Source organism: Camelus dromedarius, chromosome 4 (genome assembly GCF_036321535.1).
Source record: "Camelus dromedarius isolate mCamDro1 chromosome 4, mCamDro1.pat, whole genome shotgun sequence".
Lineage (NCBI taxonomy): Eukaryota > Metazoa > Chordata > Mammalia > Artiodactyla > Camelidae > Camelus > Camelus dromedarius.
Window position 1 is genome coordinate 19305700 of NC_087439.1, and position 15620 is coordinate 19321319.

The 15620-nt window shown below is 40.0% G+C and overlaps 1 protein-coding gene and 1 pseudogene across 1 annotated transcript in view; one reads left to right on the top strand and one right to left on the bottom strand.

Moving 5' to 3' along the window:
* The window catches only part of THSD7B (thrombospondin type 1 domain containing 7B), a 764170-nt gene that overhangs the window by 36804 nt on the left and 711746 nt on the right, over positions 1 to 15620 (top strand). The gene's annotated exons all lie outside the window — the stretch shown is intronic.
* On the bottom strand, positions 1972 to 15548 carry LOC116152909 (large ribosomal subunit protein eL33-like; annotated as a pseudogene).

The window sequence follows — 15620 nt, forward strand, 5'->3', positions numbered from 1 at the left end:
AACATGTCAGTTTTTAAAGGCAAACTTCCATCAGCACAAAATTCTAAAAGAAATATTTCGCATAGGACCACATGTAGAAGACTTTAGGCATTATGAAAGTTAAAGGTCAACAGTGGCTCTTTGATAGAAAGTGCAGACATAATTTGTTACCTTACTGTTTAATATAGAATAAAAAATGAGATAATATACTTTATACAAAGTTTGGAGCAATATGAGCTCTGGGAAGTGAGGTGCATTGGGAAGAGCTTGCTCTGTGCATACTGGTTTGGCCACTTCTCTCTGCATGGCCTTCAGCAATTTAATTACCTTCCTATGCTCAGAGTCCTCATCTGCAAAGGTTTTCCTTACAGAGCTATTGAAAGGATATAATGAATTAATGTGTATGCAGAGTTTGACACTCAGTGTTAGTTCACCCATCTGTCCCTTAGCACCAGTGTGTGTGTGTACAACCACACACACACACACACACACACACACACACATATATCTTTTTCATTTGAGAAACTCAGATTTTGCCATCAGTCATCTGTTTGCTTGTCCAGTCCAGGTACACGTGTGCAGTGCTTTCAGAATTATTTATGACTGTCTTCTTGAGCATTAACTTTATCAACTAAAGTACACTCTTAGGGGCAGTTTCTTTCATCTAGAGTCTTACAGTTTTATTTAACATTTCCAAAGTTACATAGGTCAGCACCTGTTTTCCCCTACTCCCTTCAGTGAGGTTATGTCATACGTTTGGAATAGAGTTTGATTCTTTGGTCACAGTCTGAGTTCCATCCTGGGATATCCTGCCCTCCCGGCTGATTTGTTGTTGTTGTTGTTGTTATTTTACATGCGTTATGGTTCATTCTTTGTGTTGTAAAGTTCCATGGTTTTGGAAAATGTGTCGTGTCATGTATTCACCATTTCAGTTTCGTACAGACTCGCTTCACTACGCAAACAAATCCCCTGAGCTTCACTTATTTGAGTCTCCTGCCTCACCCCCAGACACCCCTGGCAATCACTCTTCCTTCTGTCTATAGTTTTGCCTTGTCCAGAGTGTCATATAAATGAGATCATACAACATGGAGCCTTCTCAGACTGGCTTCTTTCATTGAGCAGTGCACATGTAGAATTTCTCCGTTTTGTGTGGATTAATTGCTTGTTCCTTTCATCGCTCTACATTATCATTTGTAGGTTGGATGTACCACTGGCTGTACATTCACTCACCTATTGAAGGACAATGTGGTTGCTTCTCGTTTTTGATGATTATTCAGGAAGCCACTCTACACTCTTGTGTGCAGGGTTTTGTATGGACGTATGTTTTTCCGTCAGTTGGGTCAGTACATCGGTGTGTGACTTCCAGAGTGATGAGACCATTTGACCTTCCCCCCAGCAATGAATGAATGTTCCTGGGGTTCCACATCCTCATTGGTGCTTGGTAATGCCATTTCTTTTCACCCCCCGAAAGACCTAAATTTAAACACATGGATTTCCTATTTCGAATTATTCTGTAGCTTCTGGCCACAGCTAACGCTACCTAGGGCCACGTGGTCTTTTTAAAATCTGTGTCCTTCTGCTGGAGGTTTGACCATGTTACTTGCCAACTGTGGCTCATTTCCTCTTGGAAGTCAGAAGTGCCTGAGTTATCTTTTTTCATGTCTGCCTGTGCAAGTAAGTTGGATACTTGCCTCATCCACTGTTCATTAGAAACACTGGTTTCATATATTCACTTGTTAATCAAATATTTATTGAATACCTATTATATGTTGGACTTGGGGGTACAATAGTGAAAAAAATGACAATGTCTTTGTAGGTATGAAGGTTAAATTTGTGGGAGAGAGCAACGTTTCATATAAATATATAATATAATGTAGTATAAGGTAGTATGATAAATGTTTTGCTCAAATTAAAGCAGGGTCTAAGGAATTTTGAGAACACTGGAGTTTTCCTTTTTTTTTCCCCCTTTTATTTATTTACTTTTCAATAAGTTTAAATCCTCGAAGGGTACAGCATCACATGGATTCTGTGTCCAGTGGCTTTTGCAGAAAGATTGCTTCACTTTTGGCACAAATTATGCCACTGTTTCCATGAGCACAAGTTACCTTTCTCCAGATTACTCTGACTTTGTTCAGTTTTCCACCAGGAGTTACTGTGTTCCTTTTTGCTTTGTACACATAAACACATCTCTTGCCTAGATAGAATTCAGTTTTATCTCGAGCATAAACACCTTCAATTTTAAGAAGAGCTGTGTGCTCCCTCTGGTTCTGGAGACTGCGCTTATAGCCAGCAAAAATGGCCTTGGACCACAGCCTGATGGACACATTTGTCGTTTTAGAAGCTCTGTTCCTAGCAGGCCTCCACAGTCTCCAAGAAGGCTCGACACTGGAGCTTTCAAGAGAGAATGGGTGTGGTCAGGGAGATGCTCACTGAGAAGAGGACGGTGAGCAGGGATCCGAAAGTGGTGAGGGAGTGAGCCAGGTGGGCGTCCAGAGGGATACATGTTCCAGGCAGAGGGAGGAGTAGGAGCGGATGCCTGAATGTGGCCATGCTCTTGCCATTTTTTGAGGAGCAGTAAGGAGTCTGTTGTGGCTGGAGTTGAGTAAGCAGGGGTGGGAGGACGTGAAGTTGGTGAGAGGGTGGGGGCTGAGTCATGTTGGGTTTGGTAAGCCAGTACTTTACAATTTTCACATGCCAGGGCATCCCCCAGGATTCTGTTGAAATGCAGATTCTGATTCAGTAGGTCTGGGGTAGGACCTGAGAGCTTTCATTTCTCACAGGCTTAGAGGTGATAGCCCTGCTGCTGGTCCAGGGGTCATCCTACGAACAGCAAAGTTGGAGACTCTGGTCGTGGCTTTATTCTGAATGAGTCTAAAAGTCTGAGGAGGATTCTGAGCGTGGGAATGATGTGATTGGATTTAAAAGTTTAAAGTCTCAGCCCGCTGAGTGGAAACTCCTCAGAAGAAGCTAGGAGGCTACTGCTGGAGTCTGAGTACAACATTCGGTGCTTGGTCTGGGCCAGTAGTGATGGCACTAAGGAGGGAAATGCCAGCCCGCACAGTTGTGTAGTTTGTGCGCTGTCCAAGGTACCAGCAGAGTGGGTGGGCTGAGCTGGCCATCCAATTTACATTCCACCTTTTAAGCCTTTTGCTTTGTGATTCATCGTCCAGGAGGAAGGATACCCTTTTTGTAATTCTTCCTCCCCAAAAGATAAGATGTGCTTTTTTTCATCATTCAGGTAAATGCAAGGTGTGCCTTTCCTGTGCTCAGGGTAAGAAGTGGTTGGATTGAGTGTTGCAGATGCTGGAGTGTTAACTTGTAGAGGAGAGGGGTATGACAAGAGCCTTTCTTTTCTAGTTTTCACTTGTGTTGTCATGTGCTGCTGCCTGAGTTCATAGCCCATGAAAGCTTTTTCTGGAAAGCAGAACAGCCACAGAATAGCTAAGCTGAACTTTGAATCTTTCAGAACATAGCCTTTCAAAGCAATTGCTCCTGCCAGAGGAGAAGGAAAACAGACCCCAGTCATTTATTTCAGGCTTCTGTCTGTGAGCAGATAGAAGTGATGTCTTTTTAAAAATGTCTCTCTACGACCATAAAATTGGTCACTAAGTATAAAAGGAGAGAGCCGTAGAGACCTATGTGAGTTTCCAACCAGCGTCTGGTAGTTAATCTCCCATTCCCCACTACAAAAGTGGTCTGAAGATATGTCTTATCCAAAAATGAAACTGTAAAAGATACGTCATGTGTTCTGCAGCGGCTGAAGTGGCGTGGTTTCCCTGGGGATGTCTTCATCCAGCCGGTTGTAGGATGCTGCTGATGTTGGGTTTCATTATGAACGATTCCGTATAGGGCTTTTCTGGTAGTGCAGAGGGTACTACGCACATATGTTTAGCCGTATCCTTTGGCTGTATATACTTTAGCTGGCTTGTGTGCCGTTTTCACTTAGATCAACATGGTCTGATCATTGAGGCATGTTCCATGCAGACCATCTATTGGCACCGTGCCAAACCTGTTAGAAAGCTAAAGAAATAAAATGTGATGACACTGTTGTCACCCTTCAGTCAGCTGTTTTCCTTGGCATGGAGTGTTTGAGTTTCTTTATGGGGGCTTCACACTTGACTTGTGCCTCTCCACTGAACATGAGGTGATAGGAACCACCAGGACAGACACTGGAGATGCAGAGGCACCCCCCCACCAATGGCAGAGGGTCCTGGTGAGTCTCATTTCCTCCTTGGGTCCCCTCTGTCGAGTTGGTTTCTATCCATTAAGTTCTTTCTAAAACAACGTGTTGAATGCTGGTGAATGTGGCATGCTAGCCTGTCAGCAGGATCCATCCATAATTCATTTTATGTTCCTTTAGGTAGGGGTTGGGGCTAAGTAAGCTCTCAACTGCAAAGCACAGTTTTGGAAGAATTTCTTCTCTCAAGCAGAGGACCCCAAATCTAATACCTACTGAGATCAGGCACAGGACATCAGTGAGTACAGAGAACTGCAGGGACCTGGAACACACACAGCCTTCAGAAGAGGGCAGCTACTCCCGAGCTCCTGCTGGTGGTCACCACGTGTAAGTGCGGGTGCCGTGTGGAGACATTTCAGCAGAAGCCAGAAATCCCAAGTCTTGTGTAACGAACGTCTCCTGATTTTTAAATGATGGAAACAAATTCAAAAAGAGCTAAACATTGTTCAGACCAAGGAAACTATGCCTAAAGGCTGGATTTGAAACAACAAGGTCCTACTGTATAGCACAGGGAACAATATTCAATATCTTGTAATCTATCATGGAAAAGAATCTGAAAAAAAATTTATATATACACACACCTGTATACCTGAACCTAACACATTGTAAAGCAACTATAATTTTAAAAAACCCCAGAATTTCAATGAACAAAAACCAAAAAAAAAAAAGTTACTTTTAAAAGGACTGTCTAGATTATTTTGATCTGCAGAAGAGAGCCAGAATTTTCTACAAATGGCAATGTGTTTCTCATATCCTTGGTGTATATACAGCAATGCCCAGCCTTTTGAGAATGCAGATCCCGCAATAGCTGAGACTGATTTTGTTCTTCTTACTTTAGATATAGAATGGCTATCTGAGCACTCAACAAGAGTTTAGAATCCTAGACTTTTAGAATGAAAGGAATCTTGGAGAGCATTCTATTCAAATCCATTTTTTTTTTTACAGAAGCACTGACGATATGCACTAATACTTTCTTAAGGTTAATATGCTGTTTTTCTCCAAAACTGTACAGAAATATATGTAGCAAAAAGTAAGTCTCCTTCCCAAACAGAATTTCCGGTGGCCTAGTTTCCTCTCCTAAAACAGCTACTGTTATGAGCTTCTTTTGTAAAAACACTCTATATAAATAAAAACACTTAGAGTTTTATAGAATACAAATAATAGCATAAGATTTTTTTTTTCTGAAAAAGGCTGGATTCAGCCACTGAAATCCATCTTCTTAATTAAGCTCAACCGTGATATATAAATATCCCACCTTTTTCAAAATAGCATCTTAACAATAGTGATAAGCTAATGAGCTATAAAAGAACCAGGAAAAGAAATTTTCGTAAAAAATGAATAATTCTTGTGAACTATGGAATTAACATATATAGTCTAAGGAAGTGACCCAATGGGAATTGCTTAGTGTTCTGTAATCTACACAATGGTTGATCCCAAGAAGGCAGAGGGCAGAGCTTCAGAGTAGGAGAGGCATGAATCCTTACGGTCATTTCTCTACTATTCCACTTGGCATTTTTTTTTACCTGCCATCTGCTGTGCATTTATTCTAAGGCCTATGCGTCTGAAAACAAGAAAAGTGCTGCTCTCTCCATCTGCTTAGTTAGTTTGTAAAGTAAAATCCAAACTTGCAACCAAAAGAAGATAGACGTCCAGTACAATGGGAGAAATTTGCAGAGACCCGGCCACATCTGGGTCTTCTGACAGCAGGGAACCCGGTGCAGGACATAGAGGTGTTCTCTGTGCACAGCCGAGACTGTGCTTTGCAGCTGAGAGTTCAGTTTCCATTCCTATCTAAACTAACATGAATTATTAAATGCAATATAAAGCAAAGTACTTGGTTAGAGCAGTCTTTTTCAAACCTTTTAGGATCTTGTGAATCACGAGTAAGTAATTCATTCTAAATAAAGTGTATAGCTTGGATTTTTAAATATCAGTCATTTGAAAGCTCATTGTGGAATCCTGCAGAAGTTCCTGGAGCATACTTTGAGCAATATAGTTATTTCAGCCTAGAAATGGAGATTTTTCTTTTCTTGTTTAAGTGGCCAACACTTTTCCATGTTATTTGTATAGTAATTGTCATGAAAATTTTTGATGGCATATACAGTGAGTTATCTGAAAAGAATCTGAAAGAGTCACAGCACTAAGTTGACCTGAAGTTTGATAGTTGACAAGAATATGCATGTTTGGCCACTTTGTCAAATAAAAAGCATGTTTCCATGCTATAGCTTACATGATTCTGATTAAGATGCCAATGAAGTGGCTGTAAGCTGAAACTTAGAAGCTGAGCAAAGTGATAATAATATGAATAATAAAAATAGTAACAGTTACTATTTGTCGATAAGTTTCCATGTGCCCAGTGTAGTTATAAATACTTTACAAACATTATCCTATTTACTCAGTGAGACTCAAAGGAGACAGCAGTGTCTTCACTTCTTGAAGAGACAAGTTTGGAAACTGTAAGCAATTTGCTCAAATAGGGAGGAGAGTGGAATTCAGCCTCACTCCTCTTTCACTTTAATGTCACCACCATGAGCTTTCTAAGTTATCCTTGTAATAAATGACAGTATGCAGACCTTCTCATTCAGGATACAGTATGTCTTGGCCTATATAGTAAGCTATGCTCTAAAAGTGTGTTATTTTTAAAAGTTTAATTTTTTTTATTGAAGTATAGTTGATTTACCATGTGTTAATTTTTGGTGTAGGGTATAATGATTCATTTATACATACATGTATATATATTCATTTTCATACTCTTTTTCATGATAGGCCATTACAAGGTATTGAATAGAGTTCCCTGTGCTGTACAGTAGGACCTTGTTGTTTATCTATTTTATATATAGTAGTTGGTATCTACAAATCCTGAATTCCCAATTTATCCCTTCCCATCCTCTTCCCTCCTGGTAATCATAAGTTTGTTTTCCATGTCTGTGAGTCTGTTTCTGTTTTGTAAAGAAGTTCATTTGTGTCCTTTTTTTTTTTTTTAGGATTCCACATATAAGTGATATCATGTGGTATTTTTCTTTCTCTTTCTAGCTTACTTCTCTTAGTATGATGATCTCCAAAGTACATTATTTTTGAAAATTCGCACAGTCTTTATCTGGCAAACACGAATCTGTTCGCATATGTCTGATGCCGGTGAGCTACACCAGTTGGCACTCAGGCAGCAGTAGGTGAGATCCCCCACCTATTATTAAACCAGGTGATGTACAAGATAAAATAATATGGTGGATAAAAATGCGTTTTATGTACTACATATTTCTCATGTTTGATTACTTTTCCTCTCTTTAATTAATCTCCTTTCTGAGGTCTCATACTGGCTTCATTGTGATGAATATGCAGTCATTTTTTTCCCCAGGATGCCTATGTTGGTTTTGAAAGAAAAATATTGACCTATGTGCCAAATGATCTTTCTTTTTTCGTATTCTTCTTAATTAAAGCCATTTAACCTGCCCTCAGACCTTCTGTAACATACTGGTTCCCACCCAGCATTCAGACCCTTTGGATTAGTCCCACGGTGTGACTACAGAGCTCATGTCAGTTGGAAAGTTAATGGTGGATGCTTGTCATTTCCCAAGAGAAGGGAAAATGGAGCGAGTGCTCTTTGAAACGACTTCAGCACTCAAGCAGGATTGACAACCGGCTTGCCTGTATTTACAGTGACACTTGTTTGGAGACAGCTGCAGGTTCTTAGCTCCTGATTGCAAATTTGAACTCACAGCTTTGAGAGGCAACTGCAAAATTAAGAGCCATGTTTATGAAAATGGCAGGATTCAGTTCAAGTGTTATTCTGTCAGGTTTTTCAGGAAGCTCCACGAACTGATTTTTTTGATTGTTTCCAGAAACGTACGGGGAAGTGATGGACGTGTCCTTCAGAGAGTGCTTGTTACATTACTTCATGGCTCTGAGCGGCTTACGTCTGCGCTTTTGACTTGGCCACACTTCTCTTTTCAATTTCATTATGTTTTGCATTATCCTCCTCTGTTGACAGAGGGCTTTTCTCCATTGGTTTTCAGAAAAATTCTGTGAGTGAAGTGATCCCTGCTTGACAGACGACGCTCTCTGGCTCAGCAGAGTGACACGGGGACGGGGTCTTGTCCCTTGGTGTGGTGTGCGGCAGTGCAGGACTGGTGACCTCCTGTTTCCTGACTTGGGCTGTTGCAGGCTCTCCCGTTTCTCCGTGCCTCCCACGGTTCTGTTGCACACGCTTTCCAAAACCCTAAGTCAGGAACTTAGACTTTTATTTTTTTTCAGTATGTGAAGTGGGTCAGAATTTCCTCAGAATAATTATTGAAGAACAATTACTTGAACTGCACACATTGCTTTGTTCCTGGATGAACATGTCTGAATTCCCAAATAAAAGGAAAACAGCCCTTCAGTGGGAGGAAGTGGAAAAATTAAAGCTCTTTTATTCACATACACTCACTTAGATTAGTCTCAAAATGGATTTGCTGGTAATTATGTATGTGTAATTAAATGATGCCAATTGGAGTTCTTACGTCTTTTTAAAAAATATTTTTTGGATAAAATCCATGTTGATAAATGCTTTTTTTGTGTATGCAAACAAAAACTTTAGGAAAAATTATTACGAACACTGTACTTTTGTTTCCATCAGTTTGTATAAGCAGTAAGATTGCCACCTCTGATAGTCTAAAGCAGGGATTGGCAAGATGTAACCTGTTGTCCAAATCTAGCCTGATGCCTGGTTTTCTATTGCTCTTGAGCTTAGAAAGTTTTTTGTATTTCTCGATGGTTGAAATTTTAAAAAAATTTAAAAAAAAAGAATAGTACTTCATGACATGCGAAATTATATCATATTCAAATTTAGTGTCTATGGATAAACTTTTATGGGACCACAGCCATACTCAGCTCAGTCATTTACACATCTGTGGCTACACTGCATTATAATGACAGTTGAGCAGCTGTGACAGAGAGTGTGGTCTACAAACTCAGAAATATTTACCGTGTGGCTCTTTACCGAAGAAGTTTGCCAACTCTTGAACTAAAGGGAAGTTCTGGAAAAGTATTTCTGTACTGTTTAAATACATCTTTTATTTCCTAAGTAAATGGCGATTGCTTCTTGGATTTTGGAGAGAAGTGTAGGGTTTCCTGACCTAGAGGGAGAAATGACTGCAGCAGGTCGGTCAGGCAGAAAGATACCCACTTATGGCCGGTTCTAAAGGATGCCCCTGGCTAACTTTCCACTTCCTAACTTTCTTGACTTGGTGCTCTCAGAGACACTGATCTGGATGAAGACATTGTTTAAACTCTGTTAAACTGTACCCAGGTCACACATCATCCCCTGAGTTGGTGTTTCCCATGTGTTTTCTGTAGGGATAGATAGCAATGGTGTAAGTGTATGAGATAGTTTATTAGATGCTTTTTTGGGGGGACCAAGGTATTTATTTTAAGATACATTAGAAAAAATAATAATATCAACCCTTAATGTTATGGCTGATATGACCAAAATATTTACATAAAAACATGAGCTGATGTAAAGAACAAATATAGACAGTAACTGATAATACTATGTAAGTTTGGTCAGTCTTGTGAACTTAGGAAGCAGATGGCCCAAGTTTGGAAAACAATATTTTAAAAAGATGAAAGGAAATTAGATTATGATTTTAGCTGGAAGATCCAGGGCATTTGAAAGAGAGGTTGTTCTCCTAGTGGGGAGAGAGGATTGGGGAGGAAGGTAGGAATTTGGCCTGGGATTATTTGGTACACGAAGAAAGCATCTCTCTGCGCCATACTCTTTAGAGTTTATTCAGGGATTGAGTGAAGAGTTCCTTAACAATATTTCATTATATCTGATTGCATTTTATGGGAGAAATTATTATACTGATGCTTGCAGATATGGGAATTGGAGAAGCTTTAGAAGGTATCTTTTTATAATGTTAAGTGTCTATTACATACACACATCTTATGAAATGGAGAATATTCTGCCTCTTCAATTTGGTATCATGCTTTAATAGTATATTATTTAAGGCTATTTCATAGTCTTGAAATAAAACTATGTTTTTAATAGCTGCACAGAGGTACACTGCATGAATGAGAAATAAGTTAGTCAATTCTCTATTTGTGGAATTTTGAATTTTTTTTTGGTTTGTTTTGCTATTATAAATAACACTGAGATAAATGACCTTCATTTTTTGTTACATTTCTGATAAATTCGTTAGGATAGATTTTTCACACAGGGTTCCTTGGGTTAAAAGGTATATATATTTGTATGATTTAATATATAATGCCAAATTGCCATCCAGAAAGGTTATGCAGATTTACATTTTTTATTGAGGATGTAGATGAATGCCATGTGTGTGTGTTTGTTTATTGTTATATCTATATCCATACATCTGAGAGAAATTTTACAATTTTTTAGTATAGGACTGGCACATTTCTCATAAATATTATACCCCCAAATCTATTTATCACTTGGTATGATGAATGAGAATCTTTATACCATTATTTTCCATACACTTACTGTTTATATTTTAAGAAAACAACGACTTTGGGAATATTTTATAAGTGTATTCGTGTTTCTGAACTCACCTATGCATTCTAACAGTATGTAAGAGGATTCTCTCAGTTTGCATTTAGACAACAGAGAGGTTAGAGTAAGTAGATCCTAGGAGTGAAGATCTTCAATTTCCCTCACTGTGTGAAGATGCACATAAAAGTCTCTTTTGTTGGTTCATTCTTTTTTTTTTTCTTTTATGGACATGTAGTCTATTTACAATGTTGTGGTAGTTTCTGGTGTACAGCATAGTGATTTATTTATACACACACACACACACATATATATTCCTTTTCATAGTCTTTTTCATTATAGGCCATTACAAGGTATTGAATATAGTTCCCTGTGCTGTACAGGAGGATTTTGTTGTATATCTATTTTATATACATTAGTTTGTATCTGCAAATCCTGAACCCCCAATTTATCCCTCCCCCACCTCCTTTGCCCCCTGGTAACTGTAAGTTTGTTTTCTATGTCTGTGAGTCTGTCTGTGTTTTGTAAATAAGTTCATTTGTGTCCTTTTTTTTTAGATTCCACATATAAGTGACATCATATGGTATTTTTCTTTCTCTTTCTGGCTTATGTCACCATGTTGCTGCAAATGACATTATTTTATTATTTTTATGGCTGTGTAGGATTCTGTTGTATATTTATACCCCAACTTCTTTATCGAGTCATCTGTTGACAGACATTTAGGTCGTTTCCATGTCTTGGTTATTGTAAATAGTGCTGCTATGAATAGTGGGGTGCATGTAGCTTTTCAAATTAGAATTTCCTCCAGATATATGCCCAGGAGTGGGATTGCTGGATTATAGGATAAGTCTGTTTTCAGTTTTATTCTTATCCTATCCAAAAAACAATGCTACTAAGAAAAAGGATAGTGAGCCTATGAGGACTGACTTAATAAACCTAGATTAATCTACAATTTGAATACTTCCCTTTACAAGTACAACTTTTAGAAGCATTAAGGTCTTGTTTGGTATTACTTGTCAAATTTGTTTAAAAAAATGCTAGAGTTTTTTAAAAAAGAACTGAATTGTGTTCATTCTTACAAAGAATATGGAATGCATTGGGAAATGACAGTCCCTTACGTCTTTTAGCTTAAAACAGAATTTATGTTTTAATTTAGTTTTTCAGCCTCTATGTGAAATTGTTTAACATGAGTGTAAGGCCAATGGTATAAAAAAGTCACTGATTCCTCATTTTTCTTTTTTTTTTTTTTCATTTGGCAATGTCCACTGGCTTTCAAATAAGTTGATTTCAGGGGACTGGGTTTGGCTGCTTATAGCTCTAGTAAAATGATGCTGTCCTAAAGGAGAATTGTCACTGTAGGTGCTGTCAGACTTTTACCCTCTTGATATCCTTGCATCTCAGTGGAGAATTAGCTATTTGCACGGGTGAAAGCAGACTTAACGAACATGAAAACCATGGAGAAGCTGTGTGCTTAATACTTTGTTTTGCTTATTTCTTCACAATCCTCCAGTGTCAGCGTTGGGAACAAAAGGATCTAAGCTAGTGTCCTTGAAAAAAAAATATAATGGGCAAAAAAATCTCTTTCAACTGTCATTTATCAGAGGCTTTGAAAGTCAAGATGGTTATTATTTTTTAAAGGAGACAAAGTATAATTATGTAAATGCACTAATGGTGCATCTGTTGTTTTTCTCTCCTGCTCATTACACCTTCTTCCTTTCTTTAGAATCAGGACCTTAGTCTACTTTGGGAGAGAATCACTGTTCACTCATTCTCTCACTGTGTCTCTGGCGGGGGATTGGCCTCCCCTGCCAGCTGGGTTCTGGGGGTGGATTTGGGATCCAGACCTTGTCAGTCCTAACACCCTCCCCCACTTCTCCTCCCTGCCCCCAACCCCTGAGGGATTTACTCCAGAATGGGACTTGAGGTGAACAAGGTCAATGGATGTTGCTCCCAGGAATTGTCCTCAATCTGCTGGGTAAGAGGCACTCACTTCCCCTGGGATGACTAAATGAGTGTGATGAAAGGCTGGACTTGGAATGGCCATCTGAGCCTCCACTTTGGGAAAAGAAATCAGAGGCAAGACCTGGAGACGGGCAGGCTCGTTAGGTCCTCACTTATCCTCCCCCCGCCCCTGCCCCTCCCAGTCCAGCTGTGGCTGAAACGAGCTCTGCTGTAAATGGCACAGTTACATTGGCTAAGACATTCCCTTTGTTTTCTCCCCACTTCTAATTCAGTGTAGGGGTTTAGGGAGTGTGTTGGTCAGCTCTAATGGAAAGAATCCTGAAAAACCTTTCTCCTCGCTCAGCTCATTCTGTTCCAGCCATCTTGGTTCTTTGCTGTCCCTGAAACATATGAGGGATGTCAGGTCATTTGCATTTGCTGATCCTTCTGTCTAGAAAGCTCTTCTCTTCCCCATGGCTCTTGTTCTTTCCCCTTCAAGCCTGTGCTCAAATGTCAACTCCTCAAACACATCTTGCCTGACTCTGTATTTAAAATGGAAGCACACACATCCCTCCATCGGCCACCTTCAGCTGCCTTCTAGAATACTGAATCCTTGATTATTCACGTATCATCCGATTCCCCCACCTCCACTAAAATATGAAATCCTTGAAGGGAGAGACTTGTGTCTGGATAGGGTGGGTGCTCAGTAAATATTTCTGAACTGTATATAAAATGGTAGCTAATTTCTCCAGAGATTAATGATTACTCACAAAGGGAAAACGGTAACTTGTATGGTAGAATCATCATGTTAACCAAGTGGTCAAAGTCATCGTCACCCACAGTGAGATGAGTAGACATCACGTGCCTCCTAGTGTGATGCACTGAGGACATGGCATCAATGCTGCCATCTCGCAAGGAAACAGGAAAACATCAAATAAATCCAACGTGAGGAGCATTCTGCAGAACACCTGGCTTGTATTCTCAAAGAATGCCATTATTATAAATGACAAAAGAAAGGCTGAGAAACTTTCTGGATTAAAGGAAACTAAAGAAACACGACGATCACATGCAGTGTGTGATTCGGGATTAGAAAACAATGCTGTGAAGGCCATTATGGGACAGTTGGAAGGATTTGAATCTGGACTGTGTATTAGTTACCAGTAGCATACATAACAATGTCAGGGTCCTGAATTAGATAATTATACTGTGATTATGTGAGATGTAGTTCTTGTTCTTGTGAAACGCACTGAAGTACCTAGGGGTAAACCATCATGGAGTTCACAACTCTCAAAAATTTCAGCCCTGTGTATCTGTGTCTGCATCTATATATCTATAGCTCTGTACCTCTGTCTGTCTGTCTATCAAAAAACTAATGCAACAAAATGTTAGCAGTTAGAGAATTTAGGTGAAGGGTGAATGAAAATTCATTGTATTAAAAAACTTACAGATAAATTACAAAAATAATACTAGGTAGAACTATATGATATAACCAATATTTGGCCATATTTGACTTGTAAAAGTACCAGTTTCATGTAGTTCGTCTAACATTCTTGCAACTTTTCTGAAAGTTTGATTTTTTTTTAATGAAAAATTTATAAAAAGAAAGCAAATGTAGTAGGTATGACTGGGAATCTTTACTGAGTGATGAATTTATGTAGAACATTTTTTTCCTGGCCATTTATATCAGCTTGACTTTTTAAGCGCCTATATTCCATGTACTTGCTGAGGGTAAGAGAGAAAATGTAAAGTTGCCAATTAGGGGCCTCTCCATCCCTTCTGATAATTTTGTCATACTTGATTTTCATTTATAATTAGTTTGAAACTCTAAAGTCCATTCCGTGGAATAGTCCAGGGCTCCCTGGTCCCGGCTCGCCTAGAATGTCTCTGCTGGGACTGGCTCACATGGGCTGAATTCTCTCCTCTCCCTCCCTGTCTCCTCCATCCCAGACTCCTAAGCAGCTGAAGAGCTGGTGGCTGGGTGGGGGTAGGGCTGGTAGTGGCCTGTGGGGTTGGGGGAGTCCAGTCTTCTTGACTGACAAGCACAGCACCTGGACCAGGTAGAGGAGGTCTTTTTCCTTTCTTATCACTTGTCTCTCTGGCTGGTGCAGGAGATGCCAGGCATGACTTGTGTGAGGTCTCCTTGCTCTGACCGTGGCCCACTGTCCTTCTGTGTTGGCCTTTTCAGCAGAAGCAACGCCTGTGCTCTGCCCTGGCTCCAAACTCAGTGACCTGTAGGCGGGTTTTCACATCTTTTATAACTTCTTCCAGTGATACCTATTGCAGCCCATCTGTGACTGCAAATCTCCCTGCTTTCTTGCAAACTTTAGCAGGGCACAGCCTTGCAGTGTGCACAGGTCCTGGTAGGAGTTCAATAAATGTATGCTGTCTACAGAGAACACATTATGTCAGGATGTGAATGACCAGCCACATAGTGAGGTGGCTTGGCCCTGGATTGTGGACTGGGGCACATCTCTTAATTCCAAATTCCCCTGAAGAGGAAAAGTGAACCATATTCAGACTAGACAGGGCAGTGTAACCAGGGCGTAACTAGAGGACAAGCTGGGGGTTATAATGAGGAAGTTCAGCCTCCTTTCCTCTTGTGTGTCTCTGACGGATGTAGAGACCAGTGCACTGCCATCCTTGGAGAGTGGGTTGGTCAGAGTTATGAGGTCTATGGCATTGAGACCCCATCCAGACATGTGTCCGCCAAGCCCACTTTAGGATGATTTAATTTCAGCAAAGAATACCTTAGGCTATTTGCATAAGTGTGTGTGCTGAAATAAGAAAGCCAAGGGGCAACCTGTCTTTCTAGAAGCTATTGTAGGCCTACCGTGAGACGAGCTCTGGTTGCTGCTGGCGCCTGGGGGCTAATGGTCCTTCACTGAAGGTCAGAGGAGTGTCAGGCATTCCTTCAAGCACATTTAACATTTCCATTCATTTAGTCCTCAGACCCACAGAGCAGATTTGTGAAATAAGCAT